Source organism: Oryctolagus cuniculus, chromosome 14, assembly GCF_051225735.1.
Source record: "Oryctolagus cuniculus isolate XC-2025 breed Fujian yellow rabbit chromosome 14, ASM5122573v1, whole genome shotgun sequence".
Classification (NCBI taxonomy): domain Eukaryota; kingdom Metazoa; phylum Chordata; class Mammalia; order Lagomorpha; family Leporidae; genus Oryctolagus; species Oryctolagus cuniculus.
Window position 1 is genome coordinate 33769681 of NC_142880.1, and position 17319 is coordinate 33786999.

General features: G+C 41.0%; 1 non-coding gene across 1 annotated transcript; it reads left to right on the forward strand.

Moving 5' to 3' along the window:
- Positions 1-13041: 13041 nt before the first annotated feature.
- On the forward strand, positions 13042-13123 carry TRNAS-CGA (transfer RNA serine (anticodon CGA)). Its single transcript has one exon. It is a non-coding gene; the product is annotated as a tRNA-Ser (tRNA).
- The last annotated feature ends 4196 nt before the right edge of the window (positions 13124-17319 follow it).

Sequence of the window (17319 nt, forward strand, 5' to 3'; positions counted from 1 at the left end):
TTTTTATGAGTGATTTTTCGAATTTAGTCAGCAGACCATTTTTTTTAAATTTTCTTATTAACAGTAATGATAAATATTTGTGGGCTACAGTGTAACATGTCAATATACATATACAATGTGTACTGATCAAATCAGGGTAATCAACATTTCTACTTCTTTAACATTAATTTATGATTGAAGTCTTGAGGCATTTTTCTTCTGTTGTTCATGAAATGTGTGCTAGGTTATTGTGAACTACAGTTACTATGTTGAGTAACACTGGGAACAGACTCCTTTCATCTAATTCCAATTTGGTACCCATTAACAAAACTCCCTCTACATATCCCTATCACTCCCAACCCCCAGTTAATCATCATTCTGTGTTCAGATTGAGTTTTTTGTGGGTTTGTGTATTTTTTCGCTTCCACATAAAAGGAAGAGCAAAAGTATTTATCTTTCTGTGCCTGGCTCCTTTCACGTTTCATTCTTTTTATGGCTAAATAAATATACCACACATTCTTCATCTATTCATTGGATAATGGACACCTTGGTTGATTGCATATCTTGGCTACAATTGTGCTGCAATAAAAATGGTGGAGCATGTATCTCTACAGTACACTGATCTCAGGTCTTTTCAATATATACCCAGTTATGGGACTACTGGATCATATGGCTGCTGGATACACTTTCCACAGTAGCTGTGCTAATTGACATTTCCACCAACAGTGTGTAAGTATTCCTCTTCTCCACACTGTCACCAGCATTTGTTACTTTATTTTTGTTAATATCATCCTAACAATGAATACCTGATATCCCAATGTGTGTATGTGTGTGTGTGTGTGTTTGACAGGCAGAGTTAGACAGTGAGAGACAGACAGACAGACAGAAAGGTCTTCCTTTTTCTGTTGGTTCACCCCCTAAGTGGCCGTCACGGCTGGCATGTTGCGGCTGGCGCACTGCGCAGATCAGAAGCCAGGAGCAAGGTGCTTCCTCCTGGTCTCCCATGCGGGTGCAGGGCCCAAGCACTTGGGCCATCCTCCACTGCCGAATCTGGTGCCCCAACTGGGACTAGAACCTAGGATGCTGGCACCACAGGTGGAGGATTAGCCTAGTGAGCCATGGCGCTGGCCCTAATGTGGTTTTGATTTACATTTCCTTGATAGCCAGTGATACTGAGCATTTTTTCATCTATCTGTTGGCAATTTATATTTGTTTTTGCCAAATGTCTTAAGTTTCTGGTATGTTCTAGATATTAATCCTTTATAAGATAAGTATCTTGCAAACATTCTCTCCCATTTGTAGGAGGTATCTTCACTTTATTGATTGTTTCCTTTGCTGTGCAGAAGTTTTTGAGTTTGGTACAGTTTCATTTGTCTAGTTTTGCTTTTGCTGCATGTTCTTTAGGGGTCTTATCCAAAAAATCATTACTTACACCACTGTATTGAATTTTTCCCTGTACTTTTTTTTCTAGCAATTTGATAGATTCAGGTCTTACATTTAAGTTTTGATCCTTCTAGTGTTGATTTTTAAATATGGTGAGATGTGGGGTCAATTTCATTCTTCTATGCATGTGTACCCAGTTTTGCCAGCACCATTTATTGAAAAGATTATCCTTTTCCAATGTATGTTTGGCTATGTGGAGAATACCACAGGAGTCTCAAAAAGAGTCACGGATCACTGCTTACCTGAAAAGGGGATGAACTGTGGAAACACAGTAAAACATAGAGTTAAAAAGGCTGGCGCCACAGCTCACTTGGCTAATCCTCCACCTGTGGTGCCAGCACCCTGGGGTTCTAGTCCAAGTTGGGGCACCAGATTCTGTCCCAGTTGCTCCTCTTCCAGTCCAGCTCTCTGCTGTGGCCCGGGAAGGCAGTGGAGGATGGCCCAATTGTTGAGGCCCTGCACCCCCACATGGGAGACCAGGAGGAAGCACCTGGCTCCTGGCTTCAGATTGGCGTAGTGCACGCCGGCCGTAGAGGCCATTTGGGGGGGTGAACCAACGGAAAAGGAAGACCTTTCTCTCTCTCTCTCACTGTCTAAGTCTGCCTGTCAAAAAAAAAAAAAAAAAAAGTTACCACTAGCCACAAAATAAAAGTAAAGTGGAGTTAAAAGTCAGGAGCTGAGGCAATACCTAACGGCTGTTAGGGAAACGCTCCTAATCATACCAAGCAGACATCTCTGGTCAGTCAGATAACAGTGCACTATGGACAATACCCTCCTACCCACGCTGACTGGACTGTTCAAACATAACTAAGGCAGGAACAGTATTGACTGGACTGTTCAACTGCAATCAAGGAGAAAACAGCATTGATTGGACAACAAATCGGCAAGCTGGAGGACTGCTGGAAAATGAGGATAAAAAGGGGAGCCCTTGCACTGCTCTCCATCCTCTCAGGGATCATGCCCAGTTTGTGTGAACCTCTGGATCTCCACACATCTGGAGCTGAAGAGGCAGCCCGTTACTCTTCATGGAGCAGATAGCGGCAAAAGCCGACAATGGACAAAAGGCCCAGTGTGTGTGAACCTCTGGATCTCCACACATCTGGAGCTGAAGAAGCAGCCTGCTTCTCTGCGTGGAGCAGGCAGCGGCACAATCTGACCTGCAGAGCTGTCCCTGAGCTGTAATACCCCACTGTCTGTGTGAGTGTGTGTGTGTGTGTGTGTGGCCCAGAGTGAACCTCTGGATCTCCTCGCACTTGGAGCTGAAGAGCTAGCTCACTAGCCCCCTTGCTAAGCAACACAAGGCGACTATGGAATCAAAACTCCAGCCGAGATGCCGCCTCACCACCTTGCCTGAAGTCCTTATTAGCCTGCTGCCAGAGTTGACCACAGAGCTGGACCAGGCCTCTCAGCAGGGGACCTCTCCAACTTCTCACCTTGCCCTCCACCTGGGAACTTTGAGTCTACTGCCCAGAGTGACAGCCTTCTCATGACTTCCTGCCTTTAAGTAACTGATCCAAGATCCATCTCTGCTGAGACGTTGAGCTCTGGACCTTGAACACTGACACTCTTTTTCGTGACTGTGATATGAGCCTTGAAAATGCAGCTTTTACAAATAATGTTAGTTATGTGTAATATAATATAACTATGCTTTGACCCTATGTTTTGACCCTATGCAAGGTATCTGCAAATAATGCTGGAGACCTTGATGTACATATACTATTATAATTGGATAGCCCTCAAAATTACGTTAACACTGTATACTGTGATCTGTGGATTAATGAATAAGCTCAAGTAGTATTACTGATATTGATATTAATGGTAGTGATTCCAGTAGTCCTGTAGCCATTAAGGAAATAGTGTTACTCTGATAGTTAAGTGTTATTATAGTAAGTTAAGTAGAAGATAAGTAGTTATGTTAAGCTAAGTAGTTAAACTAAGTAGTTATGTTAAGTAATTAAGTTATGATTAAGTGGTAGTGTTGTTAATTTAAGTATATTGATACTGATACGTGTATTGACCTAAATGAGCATGCTGATGAGTAGTGTGATAAAAAAAAAAAACCCTGGTGTGTAAGCAATAAAATCTCTCATTGGAAAGACAGTCTTGTGTCCTGGTGTTCCTTTATTCCCCATGACTGACAAGTCATACGTCGCACTTGCTACTATTGAGCTGCGTGACAGTAGGCGCTCGCGACGGGTTACTTTGTAAGAAATCTGTTGATTGTATTTGTGTGAATTAGTAATTTCTAGGTTCTATATTCTGTTCCTTTGATTTATGTGTCAGCTTTTATGTCATTACCATGCTATTTTAATTAATCTAGCTTTGTAATATTCCTTGAAATCAGTATTGCGATGCCTCTAGCTTGATTTTTTTTTCTTGTGATTGGTTTGGCTTTTTTGGGTCTTTATGGTTCCCTATGAATTTCAGAACCATTTTTTCTAATTCTGTAAAGAATATAATTGATATTTTGATAGGGATTGCATTTAATCTGTTAGCTGTTTTGGGTAGTATGGACATTTCAAAATATTAATTGTTCCAGTCCATGAACAAGGACTTCCACTTTTTGTATCCTAGATGATTTCTTACATCAGTATTTTATCATTTTAATTGCAGAGATCTTTCACTTCTTTCATTAAATTTGTTCATAAATATTTAATTTTTGTACCTATTGTGAATGATTTTTTTCTTGATTTCCCGTTCAGCAAAATCATTATTAATGGTATATTCTTATGTTGATTTTATACACCGTGACTTTACTCAATTGGCATATCAATTCTAACATTTTTGATGCAGTGTATAAGATTTTTTGTATGACATCATATTATGTGCAAACATGGATATTTTCACTTATTCCTTCCCAATTTTTCTGCCCTTGTCTTGTTCCAGATCTTAGGGACAATTCTTTCAGATTTTCCCCATTAAGTATGATATTGCCTGTGGGTTCATCTTATATAGGCTTATTGAGGTATTCCTTCTATACATAATTTGTATCACAAGTATATGTTGACTATTCAAATGCCTTTTTTGCATGGATTAAAATGATCATATTTTTATTCTTCATTCTGTTGATATGTTTTATTACATTTACTGACTTGTGAATGTTGAACCATCCTTGCATCCCTGGGATAAATTCCACTTGGTCATGATGTTTGATCTTTTAAATGTAGTGTTGGATTTGGTTTGCTAATATTTTGTTGAGAATTTTTGCCTCTATGTTCATCAAGGATATTAGTTGTTTCCTTTTTGTGTTGTGTCTTTTATTGGTATCAGAATATGCTGGGCACAAAAAATGTTTTAGATTGAATTCCATCCTTTTCAGTATTTTGAAGTGATTTGAAGGGCATTGAAATTAATTTCTTTTTATGTATTTTGTAGAATTTAGTTGCAGAGTCCCAAAGTCCTAGATTTTTTTGTGTGTGTGTGGAGATGGAGATTTCTTAATGATTGATTGATTTGTTTGAAACTCAGAATAACAGAAAGAGAGGGAGGGAGGGAGAGAGAGAGAGAGAGAGAGAGATCTTTCATCTGGCACTTCACTCCTCAAATGGCTACAATGGCCAGGGCTGGGTCAGACCAAATACAGGAGTCTGGACTCCCTTTGGATCTCCTGCATGGGTGCAAGAGGCCTAAGTAGTTGGACTGTTATCCATTGCTTTCCCAGGCACATTTGCATGGAGCTGGATTTGAAGCAGAGCAGCTGGGACTTAAATTAGCACTCTGACAAAGGATGCGAGCCCACAATGCCCAAGTGCTTGGGCACCTGCACCTGTGTGGGAGACCCAAAGAAGCTCTGGGCTCCTGGTTTTGGATAGGCCCAGCTCTGGCCATTATGGCCAATTGAGGATTGAACCAGCAGATGGAGGACCTCTCTTCCTCTCTCCGTCTATAACTCTGCCTCTCATGTAAATGAATAAATCTTTAAAAAAATTGTATTAAATTTACTAAGACTTGATTTGTGACCCAATTTATTGTCTATCCTACAAAATGTTCCATAGAAAGGATGTGAATTTGGTAGCTATTCTATGAAATGTTCTGCAAATGCCTGATATGTTCATTTTCTCTATAGTATGGTCCAACTCTGATGTATATTCATTGATTTTCTGCCTGTAAGATCACTCCATTGATGACAGTGAGGTACTGAAGTCCCCCACTATTATTATATTGGAGTCTGTCCCTCTTCTTAAGTCTAATAATATTTGCTTTATATATCTGGGTGTTCTTGTGTTGAGTGCTTGAATAATTAGGGTTGTTATATCTTGTAGTTGTATCAATCCTCTTATCAATATATAATGTTTTTTGTCTTTTTATAGTTTTTTAATATATTTAAGTTATACAAATTTCATATATTTTTCTTTATACCATTTTAGGAACATAGTGGCACTTCCCAATCCCCCCCCAAACCTGACTCCTACCCACACTTCAACCCTTCCTCACCCTTCCTCTCGGATCCCATTCTTACTTTTTACAATGACCTTTTTTTTTTTTTCAATACATTTAATGATCAGATAGCTAACCCTATCCTAAGTAAGAGAGTTCAACAAATAGTATGAAGGAAGAAACAAAACACTGTTCTTTAACAAAAGACACAGGGCAATAAGCAATCATTGATTCTCAAAATGTCTATTTCAGGTACCCTATTTAAGTTACTTCAGATCAGGGAAAACATTTGATAACTGTCCTTTAGGACTGGCTTATTTCACTAAGTACAATGGTTTCCAGCTGTGACCATCTTGTTGCAAAAGACAGGATTTCATTTTTTCTTTTTTTACAGCTGAGTAGTACTCCATAGTGTATATATACCATAATTTCTTTACCCAGTCATCAATTGATAGACATCTGAGTTGATTCAATAGCTTAGCTATTGTGAATTGAGCTGCTGTAACCATGGGGTACAGATAACTTTCAAATGCTGATTTCTTTTGGTTTGGGTCAATTCCCAGGAATGAGATGCCTGGGTCATAAGATATATATTCAGATTTTGGAGGTGTTTCCCTACTGTCTTCCACAGTGGCTGCACCAGTCTGCATTTCCACCCACAGTGGCCCAGTGTACCTTTTTCCCCACATCTGCACCAGCATTTGTTTGTTGATTTCTGCATGAGAGCCATTCTAACTGGTGTGAGGTGAAACCTCATTGTGGTTTTGATTTGCATTTCCCTGAAGGGAAAAATAAAAAATAAATATAAAATAAAAAATAAAAATCATAAATAAAAAAAGGAAATCAGGTATTGTGATAACTCTGGCTTTGGTTTTGTTGTATAAGATTGCTTTAGCTATTCCAGGTCTCTTGTGTTTCCATATGAATTATAGCATCAGTTTTTCTGGATGTCTTTGGTATTCTGATTGGGATCAAATTAAATCTGTAAATTGCTTTTGTTAGTATGGACATTTTGATGATGCTGATTCTTCCAATCCACTAATATGGAAGATTTTTACACTTCTCAATGTTTTCTTCTATTTCTTTCTTTAGTCTTTTATAATTTTTATCTTAGAGATCTTTTACATCCTTGGTTAAATTTATTACAATGTATTTGTTTCTTTTTGGCGCTATTGTGAATGAGACTGATTTTTTTTTTTTTTTTTGACAGGCAGAGTGGACAGTGAGAGAGAGAGACATACAGAAAGGTCTTCCTTTTGCCGTTGGTTCACCCTCCAATGGCCGCCACGGCCAGCGCACTGCGGCCAGCGTGCTGCGCTGATCTGAAGCCAGAAGCCAGGTGCTTCTCCTGGTCTCCCATGCGGTTGCAGGGCCCAAGGACTTGGGCCATCCTCCACTGCCTTCCTGGGCCACAGCAGAGAGCTGGCCTGGAAGAGGAGCAACCAGGACAGAATCTGGTGCCCCAACCGGGACTAGAACCCGGGGTACCGGTGCGACAGGCGGAGGATTAGCCTATTGAGCCGCGGCACCAGACTAATGGGAACTAGAACCGGTGCCCATATGGGATGCCGGCGCTTCAGGGCAGCCCACTGCACAACAGCGCCAACCCCAATTTCTATTTAACAATTAAGATGGGGCTGGTGCTGTGGCATAGCATGTAAAGCCTTTGCCTGAAGTGCCAGCATCCCATATGGGTGCTAGTTTGAGTCCCAGCTGCTCCAATTCCGATCTAACTCTCCTCTATGGCCTAGGAAAGCAGTAGAAGATGGTCTAAGCCCTTGGGCCCCTGAACCCATGTGGGAAACCTGGAGGAAGCTCCTGGCTCCTGACTCCTGGCTTCAGATAGGCAAAGCTCTGGCCATTGCAGCCATCTGGGGAGTGAGCCAGCAGATGGAAGACCTCTCTCTCTCTCCTTTCTCTCTCTGACTTTCAAATAATAAATAACTTTAAAAAAAAAACAATTAACACTCTTATGTATGACATCAGTAATCACCTGAAGCTCTTGACGTGAGTTCCCCAGGCTATAGAAGCCTTTGGAATGCACAAACTACAAAAGTACTTAGACAAGGCCATAGCAAAATGAAAATTCTCTCCTGCCTTCCAAGAAAAGTACCTTTTTCTTTGATGACCATTTCTTTCCACGGGGGTCTCACCCACAGAGACCCTCCATGTAGGACATTTTTGCCACAGTGTCTTGGCTTTCTATGCCTGAAATGCTTTCATGGGCTTTTCAGCCAGACCAGAATACATTAAGGTCTGATTCTGAGGTTAGAGTGCTACTTAAAGTGGTTGTCATTCTATGAGTCTGCTGTATGGACTATTTCCATTGTTGGAGCATTCATTCTCTTTTAATTCTATTATTATTCTCAAACACTTATCTTATTTATATGTTCACTTTAACTCTTAAGAGGCAGATCTTTACATTTATTTCCATTAAGTATTTATAATTGATTTTGTCCTATCACCCCAGCATGTTAAGATCTTGAGGTTTAGAATCTTAGTTCTGTTTTTTATTAGAAAATCATCTTTCATAGGCTTCCTGTGGCTTAATTTAAGTTATTGAAAAAGTACTGATCAAGGGAAAAGCAACCTGTATTCACTATCAAAAAAGGTAACCCTGTAAGCTGACAAAGTCATTTGTCCTTGCTCTTAAAAATAGTTTAACTTCTCAGAACCTAGTCTCTATTTTTTCATTATATCCATAGCCAAATAAAGGTTAAGAGAAATTTGCCAAATGCTTTACTGAAGTAAAAATATATTAAGCTTATATTGCACCCCAAATCTACAAATCCAATAAACTTACCTAAAACATAAGTGCAATTTTTTATAACTCAATATTATTGCCTTCTGACGCTTACGAAGCAATCCTATAATTGTTCCAGAAAACCACAACAAGCTTACCTGGATTTTTTTTATTTTGCTTTTATAGTGTTCTCTAATTTCCATTATTCAAAAGCACTAACTTTTATCAAATTTTTTTCTTTTTTTTTTTCTTTCTTTCTTTTTTTTTTTTTTGACAGGCAGAGTGGACAGTGAGAGAGAGAGACAGAGAGAAAGGTCTTCCTTTTGCCATTGGTTCACCCCCCGCAATGGCTGCTGCGGCCGGCGTGCTTCTCCTGGTCTCCCATGTGGGTGCAGGGCCCAAGCACTTGGGCCATCCTCCACTGCACTCCCAGGCCACAGCAGAGAACTGGACTGGAAGAGGAGCAACCTGGACAGAATCCGGTGCCCCGATTGGAACTAGAACCTGGTGTGCTGGCACCGCAGGTGGAGGATTAGCCTATTGAGCCGTGGCGCCGACCTCAAATGTTTTTTTCTATCTATACCTTTGAGACTCTCTCCTGGCTGGCTTTGTGATGTTTAAATATAGCTATGCTATATTGACATCCAATATGTACAGAATACCCACTAATACTCATAAAGTCTCACTGATGATTTTTATGCAAAAGTTATTTTTGCCTAACACTAGGATAATTGTTTTTTTAGGATAATAGTTTCAACAACAGGATAACAGCTAATTAGCTTTTTTTTTTTTTTTTTTTTTTTTTTTTACAGGCAGAGTGGATAGTGAGAGAGAGAGAGACAGAGAGAAAGGTCTTCCTTTTGCCGTTGGTTCACCCTCCAATAGCTGCCGCGGCCGGCGCGCTACAGCCGGCGCACCGTACTGATCCAAAGCCAGGAGCCAGGTGCTTCTCCTGGTCTCCCATGGGGTGCAGGGGCCCAAGCACTTGGGCCATCCTCCACTGCACTCCCTGGCCACAGCAGAGAGCTGGCCTGGAAGAGGGGCAACCAGGACAGAATCCGGAGCCCCGACAGGGACTAGAACCCGGTGTGCCAGCCGCAAGGTGGAGGATTAGCCTAGTGAGCCGCGGCGCCGGCCAATTAGCTTTCTTGAGTCTCATGTTCTACACCTTTAAAATAGGATGATGCTTCCCAAATTACAAGGTTATTATGAGAACTAAAGTACATAATACATATTAAGTCCCTGGCAAATAGAAAAACACAGAAAGAAAAAAGTAACTGAAATTCAGAAGAACATCAATGAGCTGTGTATGCTCCTAATATAAATACAATAGTAGTCTCTTAAAGAACGAAATAAAGAGGTACAGAAAAAATGTAGAAAGAAATGATGGTTGTAAATTTCCAAATTTGATAAAAACTCTGAATCTGTAGTTCCAAATCAGCTCAAGGAAGCACAAGCAATTGAGAAAATGACAACAATGTTTCCGACAATTGATCTTTCCTTTGTACTTTGTATCCAATCTTTCATGGGAAATGATTAATTTATATATTCATATTTATATCATATATATATTACATTAATTAGAAATAAACTTAACAGTGGATAGCCTTAATTACTAATCTATATTTGTGCCCATTTTTTGTGCTCATTTACTTTATTGTTGTAGTAAAGACAGGGATTGTCATAAATGAAACCAGTGAAGCTTGGCCATTTACTTTTTTTATATATATACTTTTATTTATTTATTTGACAGGTAGAGTTATAGACAATGAGAGGGAGAGACAGAGAGAAAGGTCTTCCATCCTCTGGTTCACTCCCCAAACAGTGGCAACAGCTGGAGCTGGACCGATCTGAAGCCAAGAGCCAGGAGCTTCCTCCAAGTCTCCCATGTGGGTGCAGGGGCCCAAGGACTTGGGCCATCTTCTACTGCTTTCCCAGGCTACCAGCAGAGATGGTGGATCGGAAGAGGAGCAGCCGGGACTAGAATTGGCACCCATATGGGATGCCGGCGCCTCAGACAGAGGATTAACCTCCTGTGCTACAGTGCCAGCCCTGGTCATTTAGTTTTTGTACACTACCTCTTTGCTACAATCCTGTAAGCTAGGTGCTATCCCCATTTTATAGTTGAAAGAAAAGACTCAGTGAGTAAAATATCCAATGTAGGACAACTGATAAGTACAATATCTGCTGAATTCAAAATATGTGCACGCTCCATTACTTGGATTTAAAACTTTTTTCAAGTGATAATTAAGGCCATTAACTAATGAATTGATGATGTAGTTGTCACCTCACTATGCGATGTCCCACTTCTCAATTTATATATACATTTCTTTCCTTCCTGAATAAGGTAAAGGAATTGAAGTTCCTGAAGTAAACATTGAATAGTCCATGCCAGTCTGGGTGGTCCCAATGTCCTTGTCTGGAGTTGATAGACACAAGCAATGTAAATCAGTAAGTGGGACCAGTGCTGTGGCATAGCAGGTAAAGCCGCTGCCTGCAGGGCTGGCATCCAATATGGGCACCGGTTTAAGCCCCAGCTGCTCCACTTCTGATCCAGCTCTCTGTTATAGCCTGGGAAAGCAGTAGGAGATGACTTAAGTCCTTGGAAGCTCCTGGCTCCTGGCTCCTGGCTGCAGATCAGCCCAGCTCCAGTTGTTGAGGCCATTTGGGGAGTGAACCAGTGGATGGAAGACCTCTCTCTCTCTCTTTCTTCCTCTCCCTCTCTCTCTCTTTCTCTACCTCTGCCTTTCTGTAACTCTGCCTTTAAAGTAAATAAAAAAAAAAAGTAAAAAGAAATCAGTAAGCACATAAAATATCCTTGCCGCAGCTCTTGTGCAGAATAAGCAATAGCCACTTTTGTTGATAAGCAATAAGGGTTTTTTGTAAAATTCTAGAAAATATTTCTTAAACATGGAGTGGCAATTACAATTGATAATTATCCTAAGGCCAACATTGAGATGAAGCTGTGAGTGATCAAGAAACATGATGGAAAGAACCTAAGATGTTAAGTATGTACTTGAACAGGTGAATCAATGAATCTGGAAATCATCTTACCTCTTGATTTTCCATTCCATGAGTTACTTGAGTGAAGATTTTTTTAAGATTTATTTATTTATTGGAAAGGAAGACTGACAGAGAGACAGGAAAAGACAAAAAGGGAGAGAGAAAGAGATAGAGAGAAAGAGAGAGAGACTTCCATCCGCTGGTTCACTCGCCAAATGGCCACAATGGCAGAGCCACCCAGCCTGATATCAAGAGCCCAGGGCTCCATTTGGGTTTCACACATCAAACTGGCTCCCTGATATGGAGTGCAAGTGTTGCAGATGGCAACTTAACCAATCCTCTGTACCACAATGCTGGCCCCTGAGTTAAGATTTTATTTTATTTTGTTTTTGTTTTTCTGTGTGCGTGGTTGTTATCTACTATTTAAAGTTAAAACTAATCTGAATATTAAGAAGGTAAATTAAATTTGACTTAAGGAATAATTTTAAGTGAGAATGGAGGGTAGGCACGATGAAACCAGTCCCTAATATCATGGGGAACCAGCCTAAATGTGACCTGGAGTGGTAAGTGTTCCGGGGAAGTAAGAGTGCAAAGAAGATGCCACACTGGCACATTTCACATCACTTCCTGCTATGGTTTGAACATGTGCCTCTATAAATTCCATGTTGAAACTGAAGCCCTACTGTGACAGTATCAAGGGGATAATGATTAAGTCATGAGCACTCCAACTTGATGAATAGATTAGCCCCATAAAGACTGTTCTTCCTCTCTTCTGCCTTGTGAGAACATAGTGTCCACCCCCTTTTGACCTTTCATCCCCTCAATGGCATCATTTATGAGGAAAGGGGCTGCTCTGAACACTGAATATGCCAGATCCTTAACTTGGACTTCCCAGCCTCTCTGACTATGAGCGATAAATCTGTTTGTAAATTACTCAATCTCGGGTATTTTCTTATGGCAGGATATTTTCTTTCTTTCTTTTTTTAATATTCCTATTTATTTCTTTTTACTTATTTGAGTTACAGAGAGAAAGGGAGAGAGAGAGAAAGAGAGATCTTACACCCACTAGCTGACTTTCCAAATGGTTGAAACAGCCAGGATGGGCCAGGTGGAATCCAGGAACTTGTTTCGAGTCTCCCCCATGGGTGCAGGAGTCTAAGCACTTGTGCCATCTTCTGCTGCTTTTCCCGGACCAGTAGCAAGGAGCTGGATGGGAAGTAAACCAGTCGGGACTTGAACCGGCACCCCTTTTGGATGCCGGCATTACAGGTGGCAATGTTACCTGCTAGGCCACAATACCAGCTCAAGCAGCATATTGCCTTAAAGTATGCACAATCTATTAATGACTCTCACATCAGTAAATTATTGTCTTGGCAATTTGGACTGAGACACTACTTTTCAAAAAAAAAATTAAAAAAAAAACCTTTCTCTCTGTTTCTCTTTCTCACTATCCACTCTGCCTGTCAAAAAAAAAAAAAAATTAAAAAAAGAAAGCAGCTGTGATGGCCGAGTGGTTAAGGCGTTGGACTCGAAATCCAATGGGGTCTCCCCGCGCAGGTTCGAATCCTGCTCACAGCGGTGGTAGATTGGCCGGCGCCACGGCTTACTAGGCTAATCCTCCACCTTGTAGCGCCGGCACACCGGGTTCTAGTCCCGGTCGGGGCGCCGGATTCTGTCCCAGTTGTCCCTCTTCCAGGCCAGCTCTCTGCTGTGGCCAGGGAGTGCAGTGGAGGATGGCCCAAGTGCTTGGGCCCTGCACCCCATGGGAGAACAGGATAAACACCTGGCTCCTGCCTTCAGATCAGCGCGGTGCGCCGGCTGCAGTGCGCCAGCCGTGGCGGCCATTGGAGGGTGAACCAACGGCAAAGGAAGACCTTTCTTTCTCTCTGTCTCTCTCTCTCACTATCCACTCTGCCTGTCAAAAAAAAAAAAAAAATCAAGAATGTGCTTATGGGGGCTACTGCTATGGCATAGTGGGCTAAGCCTCCACTTGTGATGCCTGCACCACAGCTGCTCCTGTTCTGTCCAGCTCTCTCTCTGTTATGGCCTGGGAAAGCAGAAGCTGGCCCAAGTGCCATTGGCTAGCAACAGTAGTCCCTTCTCATTTTACGAATTTAGCGAGATGACAAATAACCAACCTCACAACTATAAGTCAGCTCCAGGCTTTTCCCAATACCTTTTTATTCCAAGGCTAGGTGTTTTGTTTTATTTTGTTTTTATAGGATTTATTTATTTATTTGAGAGGCAGAGTTACAAAGAGAGAGGGAGAAAGAGAGAGATAGAGAGAAAGGTTTTCCATCCACTGGTTTATTCCCCAAATGTCGGAACTGGCCAGAGTTGAGCTGATCTGAAGCCAGGAGCCAGGAACTTCTTCCAGTCTCCCACGTAGGTGCAGGGGCCCAAGTATTTGGGCTATCTTCCACTGCTTCTCAGGCCATCAGCAGAATCTGTATCAGAAGGGGAGCAGCCAGGACATAGGGATGCCGGCACCACAGGTGGAGGCTTAGCCTACTAGATCACAGTGCCAGCCCAAAGACCCAGTCTTAAAAAGGTGCTCCTACCTGAGATCTGCCTTTCTCTATGGGAGAGGAAAAAAGCCAGAGTTGATTGAAATATGCAGTGACTCTTCAAGCTCCTGCTGGACCATGCTGGGCATCATGTTTGCTTATGCCCATCAATCAAGGAAGTAAATGCTTTTCACACAACTCGTCACCAAACATTTGCTAACATAACAAAGGACAAGGATAAACATATTACAAAGGGAGCAGGTATATATTGGGGATGCTAAAGGATAGACTCTTTACTCTGGAAGGGAATATGACAATACAAAAAAACAGAGAACGTCCTACATTTTTAGCATTTTGTTTAAATAAGATTGTCTGTTAGATAAATATTTATTTAGCACCTCTTTTGGGTGTTTGTAATGTATCAATGAACAAAACAGGGGGGAAATGTCTCTGCTAAATGGAGGTTACCCATTAAAATAAAATAAACCTAATAAAAATGTTAATAATGCAGTCAAGATGTTCTATTTGAATTTGAATAAATACATATAATCACATCTTAGTCACTTCCAAGACACACCCCAAACATGTCTGAAAATGCACATAGCTACTGAGATACCCAGAGTCAAAATAAAATACAAGTGCAGGGACCAGCACTGTGGCATAGAAGGTAAGGCCGCTGCCTGCAGTGCTGGCATTCCATGTAGGCACCAGTTCAAGTCCTGACTGCTCCTCTTCTGATCCAGCTCTCTGCTAAGGCCTTGGAAAGCAGTAGAAGATGGCCCAAGTCCTTGGGCCCATGAACCTGCATGTGAGACACAGAAGAAACTCCTGGCTCCTGGTTCCTGGCTTCATATTGGTGCAGCTCCAGCCATTGCATCCAATTGGGGGGTGAACCAGTAGATGGAAGATCTCTCCTCTCTCAGTGTAACTCTGAGTTTCAAATAAATAAATAAATCTTAAAAAATAAAAGTGTAACATGATTAGGAGCTAAATGACAAGCTGTCATTCTGTAAACATCTGCTCTTTAATTCTAGGGACATCATATGAGGTCAAGATTCCATTGGGCCAAGTACTATGAAATAAATCAAGATTTTTTTCTTTTCTAATTATGTACAAGCCTTATGTTCAAATTAGCTAAAATTCATTCTCATAATAAAGTAGCATTTTAGAAGGGGAAGCAAGCTAAGAAATTGTTGGTTTAGTCCTTTCTATTCACTAGGAGAAATTGGTAAGGATCTTACTCACTGTAAAGTAAAAACATGATCACAGACATTAGTCACTGGATCCAAACTTTATTAAGATGCTAACTTTTTTTCCACATATGAAAAGCATATGACAACAAAGCAATTTGACAAGATATTATCCCACATGTTTAACTTTAGCCTTGGGTTTTAAGGTCATTGCTTTTTTAGTTCACATACATTTACTCTGAAGTTGTTCCCCAAACCCACTTCTTGTTCAGACAGCTGGTTACTGAATGATGGAGGTTCCAATGCCCACCAAACCATAATCAGTCTTCTGCAGCATTCTCAGACACTTCATAGCTCTAATCACCAGCCCAGAGTCCCCTTTTCTTGATGCTGAGCCTCTCTTTAGAGCCTTTACTATCTACTTTTGACAACAGACCTCAAGGAATACTCAATTCAGAAACATAATAACATTGACGTTTGCATTTTATTTGCAGTAGGCACTCACACCAAGTCAATTTGCCCAACTAGCCAGTTTCCTCCAAGAAATCAATTCTCCTCCCCAGGGAGTCCATAAGTGTTCCCTCTTGTCACATCTAAATGTTGCAATGCAACTTTCACTCAGGGCAATCAAACATACCAGCTTCCCCCAGTACATTACAGCACACACAGGGATTTCTTTTCATTGTAATGATGAAAGCCTCCTCTGAGGATCTCTGTTGTCTTCTGTTGAGTCAGGTCAAGCAGCGACAAGAAATTCAAATCTATATAAGTTAAAGTGATGTTCTGGGTCAGCCCTTAACGCATTCAGATCTGGCTAAAAAGCCCTTTTGAGTTTCTCAGGCATGGAAAGTCAAGACACTGTGGCAAAAAAAAAAAAAAAAAAAAAAAAAAAGACTTAAATGAAGGATATCTGTGATTGAGATCCCAGCAGAAAGAACAGACTATCAAAGAAGGAGGTACCTTTCTCTGAAGGGAGGAGAGAACTTCCACTTTGAATATGGCCTTGTATAAATAAGGTCGGAGTTTGTGAACTCAAGAGGCTTCCATAGTCTTGGCAGCTCATGACAAGAGCCTCGGGTGATTACTGATGTCATAAATAAGAATGCCAATTGTTAAATCAACACCGGGAGTCACTGTGCACTTACTCCCCATGTAGGATCCCTGTCAATGTGTTGTACTATGAGAATTAATGGTAAAAACTAGTATTCAAACAGTATTTTATACTTTGTGTGTCCGTGTGAAGAATTTGATGGGAGAGGGAGTAGGAGATGGGATGATTTGTGGGTGGGAGGGTGGTTATGGGGGGAAAACTGCTATAATATAAAAGTTGTACTTTTAAAATTTATATTTATTAAATAAAAGTTTTCTAAAAAAAAAAAAGAAAAACAAAGACATGGAAAAAAAAGTGATGTTCTGGGTCAAATGATGCGTAACAGACAATACTTAGTTCAGTGGTCTCTGTGATACAGCACGCTGTGTTCCAGATGCCCAACTTATAAACATCTGTGTTTCTGAAGATTTTCCATATGATTTGAGATGAGGCAAAGCCCATCCATACAGTTGTCCCTGGATGGTCTCGTGAAGAATCATCACTGTTATTAACACCTATGGCACACACTTGGGCTCCACTGATTTGCTGGCATAGCATTTCATGCAGATACAGTCTGCTTTGCTGCCCACTACCAATTTACTTATTTTAGACTAAGGCTGGCAGGTTGCCTGCCAGGAAAAGCCTTCTGTCTCACTCTCAGCCCTTTGAGAAGTCTAGGACCTAATGTGAAGAGCTTTACTCAACCCCTCTTTCATAAAAAGCACAACATGATGTAGTTGTTTACTTTCTTTCCTATTTATTTTTGTCTATTTGAAAGGTAGAAAGGAGAGAGAGAGAGAGAGAGAGAATCTTCCATGCTGATTTACTCTGTAAATGCCCACAACAGCTGGGACTGGGCCAAGCAGAAATTGGGAGATTAGAACATATTCCATGTCTCCCACTTGGATGACAGGGACTCAACTATTTAAGTACTCACCAGTTGTCTTCCAGGGTGCACATTGACAGAAATTTGGACCAGAGGCACAG